The following is a 27610-nucleotide window of genomic DNA, read 5'->3' as shown; positions in this document are numbered from 1 at the left end:
GCTGCTTCCTCTCCACCATCTTGGCCTCCCCTGCTCATTCTTAACATACCATTCTGGTTCAGCCAGCAGTGGACCTCAACTCTGCCTGATATTTTGTGAAGGAGGGAGAAATTTAGACAATAAGAAGCATGTTATGCTTGAAGCCATAGTATGGCATACCAGTGCTCAGCAAGAAAAATAGAAAACAAAGGAAACTGGGGTGTGATAAAAGCTCATGGGAGACACTGTTTTGACACTGAAGAAAAGAGGACTGGCATACAGCTGGAGCAAGTTCAGTCTTCCCAGAATTCATTTAAGTTGGTCAAAGAGGCCATGGAAAGTGAGTTTACTACCATGGGAGGAGCGTGAGACTGCTTTTATGTCTGACCATGATGGGGATTCATCATGAAAAGGAGGAGTCAGGAAGACAGGCATAGGAGAATGTAAGAAAAATAGATTGAAATCACTAAAAATCTCAGGAGAAAGAATCATTTAAAGACCTAGAGAACAAGAGTTACATCAACAGAGAAGAAACTAAAATAGAAAGAATATGACCACTAAGACATCTAAATAAGTCCAAATATTTCTAAATACATATTAAGACAAATGCAATTTAACCAACATGATGCAACAGTTCCTAGGGATTCTCAAGAGAGCATGCAACAATAGTAAAGATATTCTTGAAAGGTGCAAGAGAAAAATGCAATTTCAGAGAGCAGGAACATACGACAGAATTTATGGCCTACACAGCAGAAATAATTACCAAAATAAAAAGAAAAGGAATTTTTGGTGGAGAATCTCCCAAAAGAAACATAAGAGAATAAATGATTCAGAATGTAAATATACTGAAGTAGAGGACAATCTGGAAAAAGAGAGGCAAAATGCAGTACAGTTAAAGAACACAATTTCTATACAAACAAAACACATGGCTCACAAAAACAGGATACATGAACAACTTAAAGATCAAAGATTTCTCAGAACAAAAATCTGAACATCCTAATACAATAAATGATGCAAGAAAACTGCAAAGAACTTTTGAGCACAGAACATAAGGCCAATTAAAAGAACCCACAGATTTCATCCAGGGAATAAAACAAAACTAGCAAACGAACAAAAACCTATGCCATGAATTACATAACAGTTAAATTGAAAAGTTCTATTGAACCAAATTCATTATCTCTACTGACCCCTCCAAAATCTCCCCTCTTTCTAACTTTTACTTTCAAGTGTGCCAACCATTCTTCTAATCACCCAGTCTTGGAACTTAGATGTCATTCCTAACTGCTCACTCTATCCCTCCCCCTTATATCTATCAGTTTACAAGTCCTGTCATTTCTACCTTCCTAATATCTTTGTGTTCACCCTTTATTTCTGCTGATACTGCCAACAGCCTGATGACCTCATTCCGGGATTATTGAAATAGTTTGCCAGCTGCTCTTGTAGGCAGAAGTTTCTCCTGGCTTAAATAGGTTCTTCACTTAGCTGTAAAAATGATCTTCCTAAACTCATGTTTGACCTTGTAAAAACTTTGTTTAGTAAACCCCAGTGGCTCCCTATTATCTCCAGTATCAACTATAAAATCTTCTTTTTGGCTTTTAAAACCATTCATAATCTGGCTTTTTTCAAGTATCAGTAAAATCCTACCTTCTGACAGAAACCACCCCCAGTCCTCCTTACTTTTTGTGCCTTCAGTGTGAGATTACCTCCAATTTTTCTTGTATATATGTTCTTGGCACATAATTGTTTTAATGTTTTTCCCCCATTGAATGATGAACTCCTTAAGAAGAGGAACTGTTACCCCCACACACACACACACACCTCTTTCTTTGTATCCCTAGAACTTGGTACTGTGTCTGGGCCATAGTAGGTATTTAATAGTAATTCTTGACAACAATTTCTGTGAGGAACCAAGAGTATTATACCACAGGTCCTCTGACTTCAAGTCCATTGTTTTCCCCCATATACAATGATGAGTGGATATAGGCAAAGACAGAGTGATGCACCAGAATTTTCATGCATATGTCAGAATTTTACTCTTCCTATAGTATATAAGTGAATTGTACCTAGGGGTACTGTGGATAGAGTTCTGCATCTGGAGTCAGACAGACCTGAGTTCAACTCTCTGTGACCATGGACAGACAATTCACTTAACTTTTCTCAGACTCAATTTCTTCATTTGCAAAGTGCAATTAAAAAATACATCTGGGGGCAGCTAGGTGGCGCGGTAGATAAAGCACTGGCCCTGCATTCAGGAGTACCTGAGTTCAAATCCGGCCTCAGATACTTGACACTTACTAGCTGTATGACCCTGGGCAAGTCACTTAACTCCCATTGCCCTGCAAAAAAAACCAAAAAAACAAAACAAAAACAAAACAAAACAAAACAAAAAAATACATCTAACTCCTACTGTGGTTGTGAGAATAAAATGAGATGATATTGGAAAGTGTTTTACAAACTTTAGTGGTATATAAATGCTTGATTTGATGATGAATATGATGAAGAAGATGATGATGATGGTGATGAAAAGTAGACAACTCAAAGTGAATGCATAAGTTTCATACTGATCATGGAATTTTCACCAATACTTCAAAGTAAGGGGGGGGGGCACAGTCCTATTCATATAGAAATCTAAGGAAATAAACCTGTCCTACATCACTCATCCAAAAGAATGCCTCTTTTCCTTCAGTTGTAGTTTGTCCTTTACTCTCTAAGAGGGCTATGGCATCAGAATGTTATCATGACTTGCAGTGAATTGAATTTAAGTGAGGGAGGGCTGTGCAAATTCATCAGCTTTACTCTCTCCTCCAAATCCATCTGGGTGCAGTGGCAAGATTAGAATGACTGGAGATGGCCACAGGTGTTTTTAGGCAATTAGGGTAAAGTGATTTTCCCAGGATCACATAGCTAGCAAGTATCTGAGGTGAGATTTTAATTAAGGTTCTTCCAACTTTAGGGCCAGTGCTCTATTCAATGTGCCACAAAGTTGCCCCCTCTTTTCCTTTAATGTGTGTCATAAACTACATAAGGGTCACCCTCTGCATTAAACATCCAACTGCCCTTCCTCACCAAACTACCCAGTATTTAACTCCTTTTTAAATATTTGCATTCACTTTTTTTTTTTAGGCAATTGGGGTTAAGTGACTTGTCCAGGGTCACACACCTGCTAGTAAGTGTCAAGTGTCTGTGGCTGGATTTGAACTCAGGTTCTCCTGAATCCAGGGCTGGTGCTCTATCAACTGCGCCACCTAGCTGCCCCATTTGCATTCACTATTCTACATTTATTACTTACGTCCTTATATATGTATTAATCAACTACCCCATTAGAATGGAAGCTTCTCAAGAGTTGGGATTGTTTGATTCTTTGTGTTTGCATCTCCAGTGCTTGTTATGCTTTAGGCACTTAATAAATATCAGTTGAGGAAAAAAAAATTAAAAATTAGTTTCTGTTTTCAGATACCATCAGATGGAAATGCATTTTTTTTTCCTCTTTGACATTCTCTTAATCTGAAATTTTAGGTTTTTTTTCAACTGGTTTCTCTCACAACCTAACTAATGTGGGAATGTTTTCCATGACTACTTACGTATAACTTATTTTGAATTGCTTGAGTTCTTGTGGGTGGGGGTGTGGGAAGGGAGGGAGGAAGAGAAGTTGGAAAACAACGTTTTAAAAAATTGATGTTAAATTTGTTTTTACATATATTTTGGAAAATAAAATTCTATTCAAGAAAAAATAAATATCTGTTGAATGATGTATGTATGAACATACCATGTATATCTTTTGCCATTAGCCAATCATTCAATTACTTTACTCCAGAGTAGATAAGAAAAATCAAATGCCCTTAGAAGTCAGGATGTCTGTTAGCATGTTCCAGTTAGCAGATGTTAATTGTCCCCAGGAAGAATAAAATTCAAAATCAGAAATCCTGAAAGAGCTCTTCTCTGAATTTCTTCTTGTTTCTTGAAGGCAGGTTTTGTTTTTGTTTTTTTAAATTTTGGTCCATGCTACTGTATTTAGAAGATTCCATTAGCATGAAGAAGGAGAGAATATAAAATGTATGTGTGTATATACATACATACACACATAGAGTTTGGATTCCTTGCATGTTTTATTGAAGGATACATAGAGAGACAAGTTTCTAGGGGGCCATAGGTAACCATAGCTCCTCTAATTCCTCTGCCAAGGAATTATCCTGAATATTGGATATAAAAGACAGTTTTAGAATTTTGCTCATTATAGATTGTTATTGTTTCATCATATTAGTACCATCCCTCAAAACACTACTCCTCTGAGTAGCTTTCTAAAATTCTCTTCTTGTTTAATAAATCAATCATTTTTCAGTATGAACCTGATGTCTAAAATAACTTCCAACTTCAATTTTGTGTTCTAATTTAATAGATTTACTATAACTCAAGTGTCTGACCCAGGATAAAATAAGAAGACAGAAAGATAATCAGATATACCTATTGTCTAAGTGGGTCCTATTCTACATATTAATTCCTACAGTTCACAATCATCATAAGACATTTCATGGTGTATGTATGTATGTATACATGCATACATGCATGAATGCATTTATAGCTACTTATCTATTTCCTCTTAACATAATAGTTAGAAGTTCCCAATTATTCTGTAGCTCTAGCATAGCTTGTAACAATTGGGCTTTATGTCTAACTTTTAAAACTTCTAACCTCTTTTCTTTTTATCCTAAGCTTCTAGCCTGACATATTAATCATATACAACATGCCTCATAATCATTATAACACATCCCAAACAAAACACTAATGAAACCAATTAATAACAGTAAAGATTCAAGAATTAAAAGGGGCCGGGTATTGTCATATATACACACACACACACACACACACACACACACACACACACACACATATATACATGTATATATATATGTATGTATATATGTATATGTATGTATATGTGTATATATATATGTATATTCATTATTAGAGCCAAGATGCAATATTTAAAAAATTCCTTTCTAAGTTTCTAAAGTGTCTATTTTAATAGGAGTATACAAGCTATCTTGTCTAAATTTGCTTCAGGATGCCAACATCTATGAAATTAAACTGAAAATCATTTGAAGTCTCCCTAATCCTCTTTTAGTAATCTCATGAAAGGTATCACCTCTTAAACCTTGTTATTTGGATTCAGTTATTAGGAGACTGATTGAGATGTAATGCTATAAATCTTGATAAAATAACAATACCAGTAATGGCTATTTGAGTTAGGTTAATAGAAAACAAACTACAAAACCGAAATTATCACTGATATGCCTTCTCTGGGTGGGCAAGACACTAGACAAAAACTATCCCATTCAATGCTCTCAAGAACCCTATGAGGGAGGTACTACAAGGCATACATGTGGTAAGTGTCTAAAGGGACTCAGTGACTCAACTGGGTTCACATGGTTAATAAGCATTGAGGACAGGGTATGAACCCAAGCCCTATTCAGGTAAAAATCCAGGGTTCCTGCCCAAAATACTATAGCCTCTTTAATTTTTATGCTAATTCTGCTGGATTTTCTTAAAGAAAGAAACTGGATGCATATTCCAAGATGCCAAGGTTACTTAGACAGTTAGAGAAAGATCTCTTATTATTACATTCTCAAGACCAAAACTGCTTTCCTATAGACTGGAATTCTTGTAGTTTGAAGTTCCCAGTTTTTATTTGAAATCTTTTTAAAGGGGCACCTAGGGGGCAAAATGGACAGAGTGCCAGGTCTTGAGTTAGATAGTCTTAAATTCCTGAGTTCAATTTCTGCTTACAGACTTACTAGTCTGAAAGGCTTCAGATAGCTATATTTGGAGGATCTTGAGACAGGCACACACTACTCAGGAATAGTTGGGGATGAGAACCCTAGAAAGGGATGGAAGGAGATTTCTTTCTTCTCCTTGATCCATCACTTATGGCACTTAGAGTAGTCTTTCTAGAAGGATAGAAACTGTCCTATATTTGGAGAGTCAGTTTGAAACAGAGAGATTGCTGGCCAGGACGTGACCAAGATGTAAACCCATGCAGGGGAAAAAGAAGGAATTTCCTTGACTTCTTCCATGTGTATAGCCTTAAAGAGAAGATAAAGGATTAGTAGGAAACTCTTATTACCATTGTCTAAGACCAGTTTTCACATAGATGCTTATACACACACAAACACATATATATATACATACACACACATATATATATATACATACACATATATACATACATATATATGAGAAATAATTCACAATTTTTTCTTTTGTTCATTTTTAATCGATCCTTTCCTTGTTGTGACAAGAGTAGTCAGATTTAAATTTTTATGTATACCAGGAACATAGTAATAGGTTGACTGATGGCCCAGAAACCCTGAATGATTAAACCCAAGTTTCTAATCCATTTGTGCTATCTTTATAGCTCTTTGAAGCTTTCTGTATTTGTTTTCCTTTTAAAATTAGAGAGCTTATCCTTATAAGGCAAGGGAAATTGATATTTCTTTTGAAGGGAACATGAAGGAAAGATTATATTGAAAGCTCAATTCCATATGTATTTCATGGATCTCTGGAGAAATTTTGGCACTAGTTAAAATGATTCAGGAATTTTAACACCTCCAGAATTCAAAAATTAAACCTGGATTATGTATGTAGTTTCAAAGGAAAAGGAATCCTTATTGGGAAAGTGAGACAGAGAATACTCCTCCCAACCTTGGACCAGAAGTGGTTTGTTGTATCATTTGGTACCTCATAGAAAAAAAAAAAAAGATTGGAATAGCTGTCCAGACCTCTCACCCATGCTCTGTGCAAGTAGACTCATATTGTTATACAAGCACTAAGATGAAGTCATTTGGTATGTCAATTCAAGAGAGAAGAATTTATCTATAAGGAGAGTTCCAGGTAGTTTGGGAATTCTGTAGGGACAAGGCTTACCCTCTGAAGGGGGAGGATTGATTTTCTTTTTCTTAGGGGTTGCAAAATGCCTTTGCAAGCAATAAGATATGATGCAACCTAATAGTGGAAAGTATTACAAGAAGTAGGCAAGTGGGGTACGACTACACTTGAGTAGGCTTGATTAAAGTTTCCAAAAGGATAAAAAATGTTCGTTGTATTATTGTTATTTACAGCCATAAATAATCAACATTGTTTCCTTTGGAATGTACTAGTCCCTGAGGGGGTATGATGGATATCTTCTGTGCTTCCTCTATACAGATAGAAATTTGTTAGCCCTGAGGAAACTATCCCCTTTGGGACATCATTTAATTAGGGTCTCTACACAAAAAGATCATACATGAAGGAGACTTGACTCATGGTCTGCCTGGTCCAGGAAATTTTTTACCCTACAATGTTTTCTCTATCTTATATTCAAAGGATTGGCATATTTTTTCAAGCTTAGATGATTTATGCAGGTCTGAACAAAATCTTGGCCTGGATTTAGTTTCATGAAACTATTCCTTCATATCTGTTTTCTGAGGATTCAGTAACATATCTTTCACGTAAGTGTTCAAGCTATGTTTGTAAAACTGAAATTTTCCTGTAACAAAGCCTCCTGAACAATGTTCTCCCACTGATCATTTATGTCTCTGAAAAATGGAATAAGAGGACTTTGAAAGAAGAGAAAGTAGAGGTAAGCTAAAGCGTAGTTGAAAGATACACAGCGAATACAATGCATGTTGTCCATGATAACTTGCTTAAAATGAATTGAGGATATTCATAATGGGAATAGAAAATGGATTATTGATGTATTGTGCAACAGATAATTAAAAGTATCAGATGATTGCTTCCACTTCATTGGGTAGATCCTTTATGCATGATTTGTGGAAAGAAATGGGGAAGAATCTCTTGATAGAAAGATATAGAAGAAATTATGGAAGATCTTACTCCCTTCAAAACAATTAAATAAATTTAACAGAAATTTATGAAGCACTTACCATGTCTAATGTATTTAGATTCTGATGACATATATCAATCAAAAGTTATTAAATGTCTACTACGTGCCCTGCAGGGTGCTAAATATTGGGGATACAAAGAGAAGTAAACAACAGTCACTTCCCTCAAGGGGTTCATGATATAATTGATGAGATAATAAGTAAATGCATGCAAAGAAGCTACATACACACACACACACATATATATGTGTATATATATATATATATATATATATGATAAATAAGAAATAAATAATAGGCAGAAAGCACCAGAATTGAGAGGGACTGGGAAAGAATTCCTATAAAAGATGCAATTTAACTTGGTACTTAAAGGACGCCAGGGAAGAATGAGATAAACAAAACCAGGAGAACCATTTATAAATTAAACCAGCACTATAAAGACGAACAACTTTAAAATCTATAAGAAATATGATCAATGCAATGACCATTCATGATTTCAGAGGACTGATGATAATAATTGCCATCCATAACAGAGAAGTGATAGATTTAAAGTGCTAAATCAAATATATATTTTTGTCTACAGCTATTTAAAGGATTTGTTTTGCTTGACAATGTACATTTGTTACAAAAATTGTTATTCTTGTTTTATTTTCCTAATGCAATAGGAGTGGGAGAGATATAAAATAGATACATCTCAAAATTTATCCCCCCATCCCTTCTACTTAGGCATACCTCCTCTATCTTTTTTCCTCTACCCTCCTCTAAACAAGAAAAACAGACAGTACCTGGACATACAGGATGGCTGTACCTAACCATTGTCTGAAAAGTCTAATGTTACAATCTGTATTTTGGGACACATGAGTATAGGATTAAATAGAACTTTACTAAAAACACAAAAAGAATGTAGAGAACTCTAAATGAGGGACTGAGGATTTTCTATTTAATCCTATAGGAAAGAGGGAGCTAATTAAGATCATGGGTCATGTGTTTTGGGTATAAAAAATTCAGTATTTGGAGGAACCACAATGAAAAGGCAAAGAGTATTTTTCTTCTAAACAAGTTTACATTTTCAGACCAGAGTAATAAACCAATAGCTTCTGTCATACCCAGTTGTATGACTGTTGGGATAGTAGTTCAATTACACTCATGTCTGGTTGCTGGTATAGGAATTTTGCTATGATTCTACAGAGGAGTCTGCTATAGTGGAAATCACATGACCCTAAGCTCTTGCTTATCTTCACTGGCACAGGTGCCCCTTAGATTTTTTTTTATTTAATCCAGACCTTCAAGGATCTGTAATTTCCTTGGTATGACCGTCCTCCCTCTCACTGATGCATGGTACTTTGTGACTTAACTGACAATCATGAGTTTCTGTGGATGAAAAATGCATCACCTTCAGTCAACCTGGTAATGAGTTTCGCTGAATTTAAACAGGGTGGTCTCATACAATAGCCATATAATCTATTAATATGCCTTTATTAGATTGTGTATGGCCTGGCAATTTCACTGATGCTCTAGCAGCCATGTGTGAAAAGAAAAGAGAAGCATAATCAACTCCTGTTAAAGCATTCAGGAAAATAATGGTTATCCCACTTGATTTTAGTTGGTGTCACAAGCTCAGAAGACTAGAGTTCATTCAATTCCTTTCCCCCACTTATTTAAAAGCTTTACTGTCAAGAGAAGTGCTTAGAAAACCTCAGACTTCAAAATGAATATGTTACAAGCATTGAAAATACATCTCAAAAAGAGGAGCAAGTTTCATTAGTTATTTTTTTCACTCTTAAAGCAAATGGCAAAGTATATAGCTAGATGAAGAAAAATATCAATTTCCAAAAAACCACAGGAGTGAAAAAGACGATTCTTTATTTGGTCCAGGAAACATCCTGCAATACCAAGGATTAAATCAATGAGACATTTAAAAGTGCATACTAGAAAAACCTTACTCTTTCTAATCATAAAAAAAGAAAATGAGCCTAATGGCATCTCTTGGCTAAGAACAAATCTCTCTCTCTCCCTCTCTCTCTCTCTCTCTCTCTCTCTCTCTCTCTCTCTCTCTCTCTCTCTCTCTCTCACACACACACACACACACACACACAAATATGTGTACTTCTATATGTGTGTGTATGTATATATATATATTATATATATATATATCACTTGCTATATACCTATTACTACCTATCAATGGATCAAAACATTCTTATTAATTGCATATTATGTGCCAGACAATGTACTAAGTGCCAAAGATACAAAAAGAGACAAAAATAATTCCTGCCCTCAAAGAGTTTGACATCTAAAGGGGGAGACACATGCAAACGTATCTATCTATCTATCTATACACAAAGCAAGCTATATATAGGATAAGTAGGAAATGAGTAACAGAGTGAAGTCATTAGAATTTAGAGAGGTTGAGAAAGACTTCCTGTAATAAATGGGATTTCAGTTATTACTTGATGGAAGCCAAGGAGGTTAGTAGTTGGTTCAAAAATGGAAGAACATTTCAGTCATGGTGTGGAGGAAGCCAGAGAAAATGGCCAGAGCCAGAGATGGTGTCTTATACTTGGAAAACAAAGGAATCTAGTGTCATTTAATTGAAGAATACATGAAGATGAGACATGTAAGATGTGAAAAGACTGGAAAGATATAGGAGGGTAGGTTATGAAGGCTTTTGAATGCCAAACAGGATTTTAGATTTGATCCTAGAGGCAATAGGAAGTCATGGATATTTATTGGGTGGGAGTGACATGATCAAACTGGTGCTTTAGTAAAATTACTGTAGTGGTTAAACAGAAGATGTATTGGAGTAGGGAGGGACTTGAGGCAGGTAGGAATATCAGTAGGCTATAGCAATAACACAAGTATGAAGTGATAAAATCTACATTTGCGTAGTGTCAATGTCAAAGAAGAGAAGGGAGTATATTGGCAAGATGTTGTAAAGGAGAAATTGTCAGGTCCTGACAATAGATTTGATGTGAGGGTGGGGTGGCAAGGGATGAAAGGGTGAAAGATACTGAAGAGCACAAAATTACCCCCAGGTTGTGAGGAATTGTGAAGATAGTGTGGCCCCCTACAGTACTAGGGAAGGTAAAAACAGAAGAGCCTCTGAAACCTCCATCCTCCAATCAGAGGCAAATATCCCAAGGACAAAGGGTATTTTTTTGAGTTACAAGGCTGAAATGATCTCCCAAGTTGAAGAGGTTCCTGGGATATGATAGAGAAATTCTGAGGAGTAGATATTGGTGGGGAAAGAATTTAACTCCCACTAGGGTATAGGTTATTTTAACTTAACTTTGTATCCCCCTCACCTACCATAATGCCTTGGAGATAGTGGGTGCTTAATTAATCATACTGAATTAAGTTTAAGTGGAGGAGGCAGCTAGGTGGTGCAGTGAATAAAGCATTGGCCCTAGATTCAGGAGGGCCTGAATTCAAATCCATCCTCAGACACTTGACACTAGCTGTGTCAAGTCACTTAAACCTCATTGCCTCCCCCCCAAAAAAGGTTTAAGTGAACACAATCTTAGAGATATCCATACTTTGCATTTGATGTTTGGAGATAGAGGGACTTAGGATGAATATGATTTCAAACTCAGATTGACACTTAGTGGGAGTGCTAGGACAATAACCCAGGTCTCCTGATGACTATTCTTGAGTCCTTTCCTCTAAACCACAGGCTTTGTATTACTATATATTGTGCTTCTTCTGTCATTGCTCCCTATGATGATTGACCCTTTATATATTTAGGCCCTTTCATATGTGATCATTTCTGCTGCCATACCTTTACTTCAGTTATCCCCCCCCCACCAAGAGCCTTAAGTAATAATTTTGGGGGCCCAGGATAAAACTTGGTGCAAGTCATATGAAAAGTGACCTCCATTTTGGGTGGGGAAAAGGGGTAGACAGAGGAGGAATTCATTCCAACTCACCATCTGGTGTATTTATGTTTGAAGTATTCTGGCTAAATATATATATTAAACTTTGTTTTTCTACATGAACAAAATACTTCAAGTCCATTTCCTCTAAATTTGGCACAGTCATTCTGTGCTAGTTATAAAACTATTACCCAATTTCTACCCAGAAGTCCCATTTTCCTTTCCCCCATGTAAATTCTACTCTTCCTGAAACTTTGTCCTCCATGGAATCTTCTTAACTCCATTTGTTGCCCCCATCACCTTTCAGAGCTTAGAACCCTCCCTTCTCTGAGTTCCTATTATTCTTATAGGTACTACCATAGAATTAAGAGTTTCATTGGTTGGGGGTGTACTAAATCCTGTCTCATCTCTCCAGCCAGAATATAAATCCATGAGGGCAGGGGTCCTGTTTTAATGTTTTTATATCCTTATATCCTTGCTCAAAATGCTGGGTCCATTAAATACATGATTATAAATCATCCTCTCATTTTTATTTAATTGTTAAAGAGTAAAATTTAACACAGCAATTTCTATATTAATATACTTATGCTCTTTCTGCTTTTTATTTTTTTTAACTGAACTTTGTGGAAATAACTTTATAAGCCTTCAAATATTATGAATATTAATTCAAAGGATCATAGATTTCAACTTGGAAGGGACCTTAGTTGTCATCAAATTCAAACCACTCATTTTACAGATTATAAAACTGAGACTAAAAGAGGTGATTTGATTTACCTTCTCTCCCCCCACCCCCTGGTTCATGCAACAAGTGTCAGAGGAAGGATTTGAACACGTATCTTCCTGACTCCTAATCTACTGATCAATCCATTCCAGTTTTCTCTTATCATTTTCCTTGTATTGCATAGTTTCCCACTACATCAGATAGTAAAGCTATATATTCCATCTTTTTTATGGTAGGAAGAAAATGGGATATTCTGAGTAGGGGAATTGATATTACAGGGCTATTGCTCTCACTTTAAACTACCTTGCACATTTAATAGAATAAAAATGAAGCCTCAGTCAGAAATACATTGTTGATGTTGTTGGCAGCCCATGGTCTCACACACAGATAATATGGCTGCAGGACCTGTCCATCCAAATATTGTGAAAAATGACCCAGACCATTGCATCTTTTTTGAAAAGCCACTAGCTAATCATCTCCCATTAATGTAGAGGGTAATTGAGTTCCTGGTGTTCTGTAGACAACGATGGACAGCTCCTTGTACAAACACATGTCTCTCAGTGGTGTCATCAATAATGAAAATTCTGGAGGATGAAAGCTTCCAAATTAGCAGTGTGTCACTGAAGACCTCCAGCCTACTATTTTTATAGACTTCCCTTCAGAAGCTCATCTTACCTTCTATAATCAGCACCAGAATGATTCACTTGCTCCCTGTTAAGCTTTTATCTCCATGCAGTGAAGGTGACAATGAAACACTCTTCTGTAAAATCCTTTTGGCAGCCATCCCATAACGCCTGCTGGACTGTTTTGATCCCATTCCATATGTCCACAATTTAAGCAGCCCTACAAGTCTCTCTGAATTGTATCATACAGCCCTGCAGGGCACAGTCCTGTGTTACCTGAATTTGGAAGTAATCTTTTCAGCCTATTTCAATTTTCACATTAAAGAACTTGCTGCCTGAAACTTGATGATTACAGGTTTGTAAGGACAGGATCAAACATAAGAAGATGTAGCAGAAAGTCAAAAGGGAAAGTATTATTCTGCATACAGAGCTGACTACTTCTCTTTTTAAAACTAAATTTAGAGCTATCTATGCCATAATTGGCTTAAGTATAGTCCAGCAGTTAAATATTATTATAAATTCATTCTAATGAAGTATAGAGGTGTGACCCTTTATAAAAAGGCTTTCCTCAAGGCTTGCCTTTAGACCTTCAGACACAGAATTAGAAGGGTTAATATACATAAGATTTGTAATTCAGAAAACTTCCCATATAATGAATGCCCAAAGCAATAAAATTATCAATTATTTGTCTCTTGATTAAGGACTAAGAGCATTGATTTCATCCTTGGACGAATTCATTTCTGTTTCGACACAATTAGTTCTCATCAACAGGAAATAGCTGTTTTTTGCTTAGTCTGTCAAGTGTGCTTATTTTGTATTGCATTAGACTTTTATTAGAATTACTGATTGTTAATACAGTAATTCTTCAGCAATGAAACAATTTGTCTTGTCAGCATATTTATAAATGAGGTAGTAAAGACTCATGACTGGTGTAAAGCATTGATTTTCTGTTCATTGAAAAACAATTTACTTGAAAGAAAGTCTACTTCTAATCACTAGGAGGTTAATAAAAATAAATTTGGGCATACAAACACAGTAAAATGAAAGATTTCCTAGACAAGTCTATAAACCAATACTGCTAGAGTACTGTATAGTCCACATTCTTTGCTTTTAAATTTTTTGGATTGTATTTAAGCATTCTAGAGGCTGAATACAATTCCTCAATTAATGATTATAAAATGTTTTTTTCCATAAATTTCTTGATAATGCATGGTTAGGCAAATACCCCAAAGACAATCTGAACACTCACATCATTATGTGTGCTATGTTTTCTTAGTCAACATCCTTTTTTCACCTAATCATCTTAGCCTTTTTAAGTTGCAACTTTTAACTATATTGTAACACATAGTTCAAAATGCCCTTCTGTAGCCTTGTCATACACTTAAGCAGATCACTTAGCATCTATACGTACTGGAGAGGGTGTCTGATTCAAGGTGGCTAAAAGAGACCATACAGTGTGATTATTTTAGTTCTTTCCCATGTAATCTTTCCCTTTCTAGATCTTGAATATCACCTGATTTTTCCCTTATATGATCTACCTATCACAGAATCTCCAAGTCATATTATGACTCATTTTATATGTCATCCCTAACACAAGGCCCTACCTGAGCCCTCCCCCTACATGATGTTAGTATTCTTCCAACTGCCCAAATTTTTTATTGTTGTTTTATTTATATTCTGTATTTTCATTTTTATTCTTGCTGTTCAGTAATTTCAGTCATGTCCAACTCAGTGACTCTGTTTGGGATTTTTTTTTTTGGTAAAGATATTGGAGTGGTTTGCCATTTCTTTCTCCAGCTCACTTTACAGATGAGGAAAGTGAAGCAAACAGGGTTGGGTGACTTGCCTAGGGTCACATAGCTGGTGTCTGCGGACATATTTGAACTCATGAAGATGAGTCTTCATGATTCCAGGCCCAACACTCCATCCACTTTGCCACCTAACTGTCTCTTCATTTACTTATCAATGTACAAATTTTCCTCTTCCTAGCTGGAAGCCTTTTACACACAATGCAAATTCTTTGAGAAGAAAGAATTGTTTGATTTTTGTCTTTCTATCTTCAGCATCTAACACAAATCATTGTGGAACTGAATTTGTGCATATATATTCTATACCCTTTACTAGATCACAACCTTCATGAGGGCAGGGACAATGTAGGTATTAGTTGTCTCTGTTAATTATTTCTCTCATTGTCTGAAACAATTTGCACATAGTAGACACTTGCAAATGTTGAATTTAAACTGAATTATTTGTATTTGTAGGATAAATTTTTAGATTCGATTCCTCCGCATGTAGTCAGCCAGTTAGTCAGCTAAAATTCATTGAGATCCTTCAATATTCCAAGCACTGTGTTAAGCTCTGTGGATAAAAAGAAAATCAAAACACTGCTTTCAAAGAATTCATGGTCTAATTGGAAAATATCATACACATCTCTGTATAAACAAGATTATATATAACAGTTATATCTCTATATCTCTATACATATGTAACATGTATATCTATCTATCTATCTTAGAAAAAGCAACTGTGTGTTTATATGCATACACACGGGATAAATTGGAGATAATCAACAGAGGAAAGGAATGAAAATTGATGAACATCTAGAAAGTCTTCCCTTAGAAAGTAGAATTTTGGGGCAGCTAGGTGGCGCAGTGGATAGAGCACTGGCCCTGGAGTCAGGAGTACCTGAGTTCAAATCCGGCCTCAGACACATAACACTTACTAGCTGTGTGACCCTGGGCAAGTCACTTAACCCCAATTGCCTCACTAAAAAAAAAAAAAAAAAAAAAAGTAGAATTTTGTCTGGACATGAAGGAAGCCAATGAAGCTAGAAGGCAGAGATGACAAAGATAATTTCAAGGATGGAAGATAGCCAATGAAATATGTTCAGAATTTAGAGGGGGAGTGCTGTTTTCAAAGAAAAACTAGGAGGCAAGTGTTTCTAGATTATGGAGTAAATGGAAGGGGTGTGGTATAAGGTGTTAGAAAACTGGACCAGAAGAGTTGGAAGGGGCTACCTTATGGAGATCGGGAAAAGCAGGAATCTGAAATTTGGCCATGGAAGGGTCTGGAAAATATAATTGCTGAGTTAGCACTTTTTCTTCCTGATATAGGAGATATGGAGTGACTCATAGAAATTGTTTTTAGATGCAGAGGATTGTGAAAAGCTACTGTGATGTGTGAGAGAGAGGAGAGGAGAGGATGTTTGTTGAATGTGACTTGTCTTCATTGTGATAGCCAGTCTATGGGAAATTTTTGACCAATGTATTAGACTTACATGATCAGTGGCATACTTTAACTCTGAACTAATTTGATTATTGCAATGACTCATCTTCCTCCCCTTTCCCTGTTCTTTTATGTCTGATAGTACAGATGTTTCATCCAAATTTTTCTTTATTTTAAAGTTTGCAACTTGTTGTATTGGTTCATTGGGCCTGGAGTCAAGAAGACCAGATGCCAAATATGGCTTTAGACACTTACTAGTGTGACCCTGGACAAGTCACTTAACTTCTCTCTGCCTTAATCTAGTGGAGAAGTAAATGGCAAAGCACTCCAGTATTTTCACCAAGAAAACCCCATGGGTAGTCTGAAGAAATAGATACAACTGAACAATTTTCTGTTTTAAGTGGTACTATAATACTAGATTACTCTAGATATACAATTATGATTATTAATGTGCACATATTATTTGTGCATTTCATTCATTGCATAGAAAGAAAGAGTGAAGGCGAAAGATGGAGGGAGAAAAAGAAGAGGTAGAGAAGGGGGAGGAAGGTTTTAGAATATGTAAGGAGCCTTAGGTCTGAAAACTATTTAAAACATTCAAATTCAGTTCTAGCTGGGGTCTCTGAACTCTCTATATGAGAAAGAATCTCACTGACTTATTAATTTTATAAATCTCCAGAGTGAGACAGTAAACCATGTGAATTCAGAATGTTAACCTTAGGCAATGCCTAAGCCATAAGTAAGTATGCTTAAGTGATGGAAGAATGAGAGTTATGTTAAATGCCTGTACTTTTCTCAGATGCTCATGCTCCTTCTGAGTTAGAGGTGGAGTTTGGACATTGAGTGAGGGAAACTCACACCACAGGCCAACTAAGAGAGGAGTTGGAAAAGAATGAGTCTGCCCACATTCTGAAGAATGTGGGTATTAACTAAAGAGAGAGTAGTCATCTCTAATTGCACCTGCTACATAATGATAATCAGTGTAAGCATTTTTATCTGAATTAACTGTATGTTATTATTATTATTATTAATTTTTGCAAAGCCTCATCAACTACATTCAAGTATTCAGTGGACATAACCTAAGTTTCACTCATATTCTAAGAGTAAATTATCTAGCTCCTGAAACTTTTCCTTCTCTTCTTTTTCTATGTATTCTAACTGCTGTTAATTGTGAGGGTTGTGTCTGAAATTACTCTGTGCTGAATAGTATTATCAATTATTGAACAGGTTTTATAGTTTTATAAGGCATTTAAGGTACATCTCATCTTGATATTTATTCTTCTGGGCCACATTTAAGTAATATGAGTTTTGTTAGGAGTCATAAAATTCTAGTCCAAACTTTGCCACCAATAGTATAACCCCAGGTAATTTAAGTTCTTTATTAAGAAGTCTTAATTTAAATGTTTCTTCACTCAGACAATAAAGGGTTGGGGATTGATCTTTAATTTCCATTGCAATTCAAAAATTCTATGATTCTAGGTGTATTTATTTCCCATTTATGAGGTAAGTCAACATATAAAAGGTAGATGAGAGTGATGATCTAGGAGGAAAATTTTTCTTTACTAGCACAGCAACATGATACATGAATAGAATCTCAAAATTGCTTTCCTTTTTGCTATTTTCTTCTTAAATTTGGTTAACATGTATTAAGAACCTACTATGAGACACTCTACTACATGCTGCAAGCACCAAGAAAAAGAAATGGAAAGAGTTACAAGCCTGAAATAGCTTACATTGTAGGACAGAATTGTAGGGTCACACTAGTAAGTGTCTAAAACCATATTTAGCATCTGGTCTTCTTGACTCCAGGCCCAATGAATCTTTCAAAACTTAGTACGATGCAGGATAATTTCTTCTGGGAAGGAGGACTAACAAGAGGAGGGAGCAAAGAAGGCAGCGTGCAGAAAGGGACTCATGAGTTGTCTTAAAGGAAGCAAAATATTTAAGAGGAAGACGTTCAGACTAAGTATTTATATTCAATCAATCAATGAATCAATATTTTAAAGTGCCTTCTATGTGCCAGGTGCTTTGCTTGCACTGCATGCATTCTTTGTTGGAATTTCAAACGATATAGTGAAACAATTAGTATTTATATAATACTCGAAGTTTGGTAAGGCACCTTACACGTTATTTCCTTGGATTCTTATAACAACACTGAGGTAGATGTGGACATATTCATTTTACAGTTAAAAAACTGGTGCTAGGAGAGGTTATGTGCCTTTCATAGGGTTATACAGCTAGTCCCTGTCTAATTTGAAGAGAGATCTCCCTTTTTCAAAGTCCAGCATTCTATGTACTGTACCACCTCACTGTTTATCATGGAAAATAAAATAATTAGCATATTATTGGCGGTGGGCTGGGGTCTCTAGCATGTATATAGTTACATAAATACCATTTAGTGCTAGCATGCTATATCGGTAGCTAATTGGTTTTTTTTTTAATTTTTTTTTTTTTTTTAGTGAGGCAATTGGGGTTAAGTGACTTGCCCAGGGTGCCATAACTAGTAAGTGTTAAGTGTCTGAGGCTGGATTTGAACTCAGGTACTCCTGACTCCAGGGCCAGTGCTCTATCCACTGCGCCACCTAGCTGCCCCCTGTACCTAATTAGTTTTAAAAGGTACAAAACAGATTAAAATATAGCTTGATTTGTTTTAATCTTATCCTGCAGAACACATGCTATTCAACCTCTTGAATAAGAAGAGGAGATATATCTGTCTCTCCATTCTGCATATTTCCTAGAGTTGAGTCATTGAAAATCATTCACTAAAAATCACTGTGAGCTGAACACTTTAGTCTGTACTTTGGACTTTAGTTTAGTCCTATTTGGCATGCAGACACACATACAGATATGAAAATGACCAAAGTATAGGAACACTCACTAGAGGGCAGATGACTGTATTAGAATTTATAATGTTGGAACAATTTTCAGATGGGTCTGTTATCTATTCCAAGCATCAGCTGTGAAACTAAACATGTATTTGAGGTCACAGAAAATCTTTGGATTATGAAAAACCGTGTTTAGAAAATGGCAATTCATAATCAAATAGAAACTCTTAATGGAGAACTTTGCCTGACTGCTCAGGCAAAGTCTCCTGGGATGTATATATTTGGGTGATTAAAAATCCCAAGTCCAGAGACTAGCACTGAGTTTTGCATGTTTGGGAATTTGATTTTATTAATTCTTCTAAGGACATTCAGGTTGTGAGAAATCAATTTATGGTAACCTAACTCACAAGGGACAGATTGGCAAACCAGGTTACTAGTTGATTATTTGAGATGAGTAAGTCAGCCAGCAAGAAAATAAGAGACAGCATGGGGGCCCAGAGGATAGATTGCAGGACCTGAAGTCAGATTTGTCATTAGATTACAAGATCCTTGATGATAGTGATGGTTGTTTGCCTCTTTTTGTATCCCCAGCACTTAGCACAGTGCCTGGGACAGAGTAGGTTCTAAAAAAGGTGTTTATAGATTGATTGCCTAAAGACCTGTATTCAAATCTGGACTCAGTTTCTCACTAACCATGTGACCAGGGGCAAGTAACAACCTTTGTCTGCTTCAGTTTCCTCCATTATGAAATTGGGATAATAATAGTAATTATCTCCCAGGGTCGTTGTGAGGCTAACATGAGATACTTTTAAAGAGTTTAGCATAGTGCTTGGTATATAGCAGGTGACTAATAATTGCCATTTCCCTCCTTTTGTTTACTAATATGTAAAATGAAGGGTTAAATGCTCCAGTCTCTAAATCTGTGATACTATATTAGTCCTTTACAGAGGGCTTCCTGGTGGACAGAGTTAAGTTAGCCATCTAAGTTGTTAAATCAAGCTGGGTGAGTAAGAAAATATAGCAAAGGTAATTATGTCTTCTCAATGAAGTTTCCTCAAGTTAAGTAGTCACCAAAAAACTTGTCATTACAATACTTCTACATGACAGTTAAACTACAGGTCTCATGATAACAATTTATCTTTCATTGATTGCACTCAATCAATCAAGAATCATTTATTAAACAGTATTTCTATGCCAGACATTGTGCTCATATATGGGGATACACAGACTCAACAGTTCAAATGACTTGTTATCTCATCATTGTAATCTCTCACTCTAAAGCTATAGCCCACACTAAATTGCCATCTTTTTTTCCCTATATGATGCTTATCCTCACCCTCCACATGGGATTCAGACCATAAAGTTCTTCTAGATCACTTAAATTATATGGTACATGGTACAGGCTACAGGACACTGACACAACCATCCATCTGCTATCCCTCCCTCATTCATTCTAAACAGCTTACTTTGTTTGTATTTGGTTGATGTATATTTGACACCATTTTTTGCTCAAAATTTATTATTGGTAAGATAATATAGCTTGCTTATCTTCCCTACGTACCTTTCCAATGCCCCATAGTTCATTTGAAATTTTGATTATTTAGAGAAATAAAATTAAGAATGGATACCTATATGCCCACAGATATATACTTTCAGTGATTCTTCATCATTTATGTGATGGAATTCCATGTATTTCAGTAATAATTAGTAAGAAGTTATAGATACTGAAAGACATAAACAGTCCATGCCCTTTACAAAGTTACATTCTACTGAGGGAAGCACTTCTGTATGTACAAGGATAAATATATTTTAAAGTGGTTTCAAATGAAGGAGAAGACTGGCAAATGTGGGGGAAAGAGAAAAGTTTACAAACTATATGGAATCTGAGCTGAGACTTAAAAGAAAAAGAAAATGTTGAAAAGTGTAGATAATAGTAATTCACATTAATAAAGTCATTTAACAATTTCAAATTATTTTTGAATAATAAATATTTTTATTTATAGTTTGGGGCTTGAATTTTTATCTCTCTTTTATTCCCTTCCCTCCCCCCTTTCTGAGGTGGCAAACAATCATATATGTGTTATACATGTATGATTATGTTACCACATACCACATTTGTCATTTTGTACAAGAAATCTTGATTAAAAAAATGAAAGTGAAAAATAGCATGCTTCAGTCTGTTCCATCAATATCAGTTCTTTCTTTGGAGGTGGATTATTTTGTTTTATTTTATTTCATTTTATTTCATTCATTCATTCATTTATTTGTTTGTTTGTTTATTGTGGGGCAATGGGGTTAAGTGGCTTGCTCAGGTTTGCACTGCTAGTAAGTGTCAAGGGTCTGAGGTTAGATTTGATCTCAGGTCCTCCTGAATCCAGAGCCAGTGCTTTATCCACTGCACCACCTAGCTTCCCCATGAAGTGGATTATTTTACAAATATTATCTAATTTAGCCCCACAAGAACTCTATGATTTAAGGAAAACATTACCAACAATTTGGACCATAGATTTAGAACATGAAGAGACCTGGGAGGCTATCTAAATCACCTGCTTCATTTGAAAAAATGAGAAAACAGATAACTAGGGGTGTCCAAGGTCATACTGATAATGTATGTAATACTGGAACCTTCTTTTCCATATAATAATAAGCACTTTTATTTAAAGAGTTGAGTTCCAAAGTCTATCCCTCTTTCCCTTCATCCCTTCCTCCTCTCTTAGGTGATAAGCAATCAGATATAGGTTATACATGTGCAATTATGTGAAACAGTACCATATTAGTAATTTCATGTAAGAAAACTTGAATAAAATAATTAAATGAATGAAAGTGAAAAATAGTGTGCTTCAGTCTGTATTCAATCACTATCAGAATTTTTTTTGGAGATAGATAGTATACTTTATCATTAGTCTTCTGGGATTATCTTGGATCATTGTATTGCTGAAAATAGTTAGGTCATGTAATAATTTTTTTTTTGCAGGGCAGTGAGGGTTAAGTGACTTGCCCAGGGTCACACAGTTGGTAAGTGTCAAGTATCTGAGGTCGGATTTGAACTCAGGTCCTCCTGAATCCAAGGCTGGTGCTTTATCCACTGCACCTCCTATCTGCCCCAGGTAATAAACGTTTTAAGACATTTGAGCCTAGATGAATTAAGAATTATCCAAATTTGTCATGGGGTGTCTTGGGAGGTGATACGGTACTCATTATAGGAAACCATAAAGTATAATATTATATATAAATTCCTTAGGGATTTCATAACAAGTATTTGTATTCAGGCATAAGCAGGATTAGATGACCTCTGAGGTCTTTGCAGTTCTGTGATTATACATTAATCATAATATTCCCCTTTGAAGCTAAGTATCCCCAATTCCCTTAACTATTCATTCTTTTATAATTTCTAGACTTTTGCTGTCCTACTTGCCATCTTCTCAGTATAATCCTTAACAGTAGTGTAACTTGCAATTAGAAGACTCTAAAGTTTTTAGTAAATTAAATAGTGAATCTAATAGTGGGACTGAGTCTTACATTCTGTCCAGATGATGTGGTTTTTTAAACAAACGCTATTAATTTTTGGAACCTATGTCATAATTTTCACTTATATTAAGGTATTGGTCAACAAAATTTGCTTACACCATTTTCAGTTGAAGTACTTTTAATGCAGGTCTTCTTCATCTCTAACTGAAAAAAGTTGAATTTTTGAACTTAAGATGGTTTCATATTTATTCCAATTAAATTTATTTTCCCTCCAATCCATGCTCGAAAAGTAATATAACAAACTCAATAGCATACCTGACAAAGAAATAAACACAATGTAATTATTGTTTTTCAAGTTCATGACCCATCACATTACAAATTTCCTGTGCATGAACAGTTAGGGATGATGAAATTTCTATTTATATCAACTGATATGATAACAATCTGGTAAGTGTGTTGAATGATGTGTTAAGCTCTAGGCAACCAACTTTGGAGATGTTTCTTATAGTAGGTTCTTTTATTTTTTCTAGAACTGCTGATCTCTCAGTAAGTTCCACATATTATCTATCACTTAGAAATAAGATGCTTCTCTATAAGAGTTAAAAATAGTGAAATCAAACATGTCATAAGGCTGCATGATCTGGAGACCAAGGTGGAGCCATACCCAGCATTCTGGTGTGTGGGAGGCAGGCACAACATCACAGTTCATCGAAATATGCTTAGAGATATTGACTAAGGACATATTGACAAATTACAAAAATCAGCCAATGACTCAGAATTTCCCAGAAGATTGGAAATGGTTTACCAGTAATTGGACAAGGCACTGGTATATGGATATCTTCACTCCACAGTGTGAGGTATTTGGGGGAAAAGTGTGATTTAGCTAAAGTTACATCAGATGCGTGTTGTCAAGCTTGTAGAGTGAAGGAAAACTTCAATACTTTAAAATCTGGTTGAATCAGTTTTCAAGAGTCTATCTCTTTGTGTGAAGATCAACAGTGCATAAGTCACTTGATAATATTATGGGTTTTGTTGAGTTGTAAAAGTATCAGTCTCCCCATAAACAGCCAAAGAGCAAGATCTTGGAAGGCAGCAATGTAGCTTCATCTTTGGAATCAAATTCAAAGGAAGATGGCAGCAACAATTTAGAGTGAAGGAACTATGAACAGTGAGCTTGTTCACAGACCTAATGGATATAATTTGTATAAAACTTCATCAGATTTACCTGTTGTTTTGGAAGACTGGCAGCAGAACCCAAACAGGGAGCTGAATCTTTGTCATAGGGTAGGATTTTGGAAGCTGATATTGTGGAACAGACAACTGAATCTACATGTCTTCAGTGAAGAAATACTTATACTCTTTGTTGGTTAGACTGTATTCTCTCAGTATTAATGCACTTGGAAGGATTAAAGAAAGCTGTGATGAAACTGTTCTGCAGAAGAATCTATGTTCCAACACTTGTATACAAATTATAATTAAGTGAGCCGGCTTTTGACTATTCATCATTTGAATGGAGCTAAAGATGAAAGTTATATAAAGAATGTTTCAGATAGATTTAGAAAGGCTGAAACTCATATCAATGGAGTCAGAAACAATTTTTTACTAAGTTTCTATCAAAACTTCATTTTAAGTTAGGCAATGTGGAAAGCCCCTTGTTTGCATTTCCATTGCTTCTACAAATGGAACACATTCTTCATGTAATTTTTTTCTTGGCACTTTCAGTGTTCTTAGTGTGGAAACAAATAGCAACAGATGTGTTCAAAGAATCTGGTAACTGTCAAAAATAAAATACTGACATCCCCTTGATGGGGGTATAACAATTTGGTTCCTGTAACAATTGTAAAACCAAATTACAAAGAAGAATGGTCTTGGAAAAATTATCTTCAGTATTTATGCTGCACATTGTAGAAGGCTTTTGATATAAGGACTTACAATTCTATTCATTTCATTGTGAAGGCTTATTCCACCAAATAATTTATGTGACATAATATCAAATCAAAGGAACCAAAAGGCCCCAACTCTTCCTTCCTCCTTGGAATTTGAATTCTGATGGAACTTGGCTAGAATATGATAATTTGAAAAGACCATATTCTAAAAGATATCAGATATTTGAAGTTCCTACTTTAGAGGTTCACATGGTTATCTAGGAAGGGAACATTTCCAAAACAATACTTTAATCCATTGTAGAGTTTCCAGTTAAAAAGACAGAAAGTTTCAGCCTTAGCAATTCCAAACCAGAATCTCTAGCATTGTGTTCTGGTAGTGATGCTGCCACCAAAATGTTTTCAACAGTTTATCAAGAGAATATGCTAAGTGCTTCAATTACTGATCCAAATTATGTAGTAGCTACACATCATTAACTTTTTGGTCTAGAATATTTGGTAGACAATGATATTATAACTTTGGTACTTGCAGAAAATCATGTTTAGTCTGAAGGCAATCCAATTGAAAAATCAGCCCATAATAAATCAGTCTGTGAAAAGAGACAAGGAAGTTGCCTAAATTGACACTTCACAAAAGCAAGAATTAGTAATAGCTTCCTTCTCCAAGATCAGCCTCATGTGGAAAAACACCTATCCAATCTCAAACTCTGCCTACAATTATCTTAATATCCTAGCATTGATTTGAAATCAGATCAGCTGAATCCAGAAAATATTTCAGATACTTTTTGCATCTTTAATACCTGATGAAGTTCATGATGGTACAAATATTTTGACTAAATTGTTGTATGAAAATGTTCAGCCCCTCTCTAGTGAGATACCTCCTGAGTAGACTTTTTTTTTTTTTTTTTTGCAGGGCAATGGGGGTTAAGTGACTTGCCCAGGGTCACAGAGCTAGTAAGTGTCAAATGTCTGATTCCAGATTTGAACTCAGGTACTCCTGAATTCAGGGCCAGTGCTTTATCCACTGCGCCACCTAGCCACCCCCCTGAGTAGACTTTTAATGGAAATGAAAATCACATGCCTTCAGGGACATGTGAGAGTCAAACTCACAACCGTTGTCTAAAACTTCTTTAAAAATGCAAGGTAAAAAAGCAAAAAGTGACCATTCTTCAGGCTCTTCAAATAAATGAAAGCCTCCAAAGGAAAGTACCAAGCACTTGTTTCACAATGTAAAGTTGTTATCTGTACAGAGCTAAAATTTTAGCTAGACTGCCTAAAAATCTAATGGGTGGTCACCAGAAATTAGAAGCTTTAGCAAGAGACTTTTAAGTATTTATTAAAGAGCATTAGAATCTAATGATCAGAGAGAAAGGTAAAAATTTAACTATTTCTAAGAGACCCCAGCATTTGACCTGCCATAGCAAGGTCAGAAACCAAAAGGCCCCAACAATTCCTTCCTCCTCCCAGAAACCTCTTCTCCAACAGGAAACAGGGCCATCCACACACACACAGCTCCAAGCTAATTGGCTGGCAACTTCGATCAACAGTACGCATGAACAAACATCACTTCCTGATGCCAAGGCCTCATGGCTTGCCTCAGGCCAGAGCTCACAAAATGTTCCTCCCAGCAGGGGGCGTTATTCCAACTCTCACAATCCCCCCTGTGCCTCAATTGAAGAAAAATCATTTCCTCACATGAAGCAATAACATTACAGATGCTTATGACAAACTAAGTAAAGGGAATGAAAAGAGAGAAAAAGAAATTGAGTGACATATTGACAAAGACTAAAGGCGGCACTCCCCCATTAGCAGGTGGACATTATAAGTAGTGTAAACAATGTGGAAAAGGAAAACAGGAAAATGTCCATTTAAGCCTTTGGAAGTCTTTTCTCAGATGATTCTTGAGATGTCCTCTGGGTGGAGTTGTGGAATAGAAGTCTTTTTAGGTGTTGATGTTTGGATGCTGGTAATCAGGAAAATTTCCTACAAAATTGAGCTTAATGCAACTTTTAAATAGCTTTGTCAATAATCAAATCAAACAGTGAAAGCTCTCAAAAAAATATATATATATATTTAAGGAAATACAGAATCTTAGTTGTTACCCATGAAACATATAATAAAAACAAAAATTGAAACATTCTCTAAAACTTATTATAATATGAATATAATGTAATATAGTATTATTACACTCCACTGAAACTTAATATTACTACAATGATGTATGTCAAAATGAATGTGAAGGCTTGTTAAGGGAACTCTAGTATCACATCAACACCACAGATAACAAACTTAAGGGTACCACACATCCCAGTATTTCCCTGCATAATATCCCAACTAATGAAATTTTTCATAATTATTGTCTTCTCCTACAACTGTTGCCTTGTCTGAATTCCCAAGAAAATTTGGAAAATGGAAATGATATATAGAAAATTATTGTTTTTGGAGATGATAATTATAACATGGTGCCATTACCTAGTGGCTTTGTCAATGGATTCTCTTCTGCATATCCTAGCAAAGACCATAGTTATTTTAGCCCTGTAAAATAAATTCAGTGTGAAGTTCAAATGGACTCATAAATGAATAATTCCTGTGCTAAATAATTAAACTTGGAATAAGACAGATATTCTTGATGAATTTTTTCCTGCTTGAGTATTAAGTTCTTCAGCAGATGGCATAGAATATTTGTCTCAGTTTAATGAATATATGTTTGGCCTTTGAATATTTGTCAGTGTTTTTATAATTTAATATTTCTATCATTAATTTAGAAAAATATTAAATTGTGTTTTCAAATAAAATACATATTGTGCTAAAATGTAAATTAGAAAAAATAGGTACAATACTAGCATTAACATTTTTTTTATTACTTAGGGTGATATGGCTTCTTTGGTAGACATGAAAAGAACTATATAGGCAAATCTAGTCCTCTAGAAACAAAGGAAAATTATTCAGATGTTTCATCTTGAAGAAATGGTATAATTTACAATAAAATTCATGTTAAGTATTGCTGATCAGTTTATTAAATATTTGAATTTTATTGAAATGTAATTACTGTTATACTATATATTCTGGAGAAATGTTTTTAATTCTTTTTTTCCTTCCTTCCTCCCCATATTTACCATCAATGAACCATTCTAAGA

At 35.5% G+C, this 27610-nt stretch overlaps 1 pseudogene; it reads left to right on the top strand.

Moving 5' to 3' along the window:
• The first annotated feature begins 150 nt into the window (after positions 1–150).
• Positions 151–27191, top strand: LOC122755027 (annotated as a pseudogene).
• The last annotated feature ends 419 nt before the right edge of the window (positions 27192–27610 follow it).

This window comes from Dromiciops gliroides, chromosome 4, assembly GCF_019393635.1.
Source record: "Dromiciops gliroides isolate mDroGli1 chromosome 4, mDroGli1.pri, whole genome shotgun sequence".
Taxonomy (NCBI): Eukaryota; Metazoa; Chordata; class Mammalia; order Microbiotheria; family Microbiotheriidae; genus Dromiciops; species Dromiciops gliroides.
The sequence above is the reverse complement of the archived record's forward strand: the minus strand, read 5'-3'. Positions and strand labels throughout refer to the sequence as shown.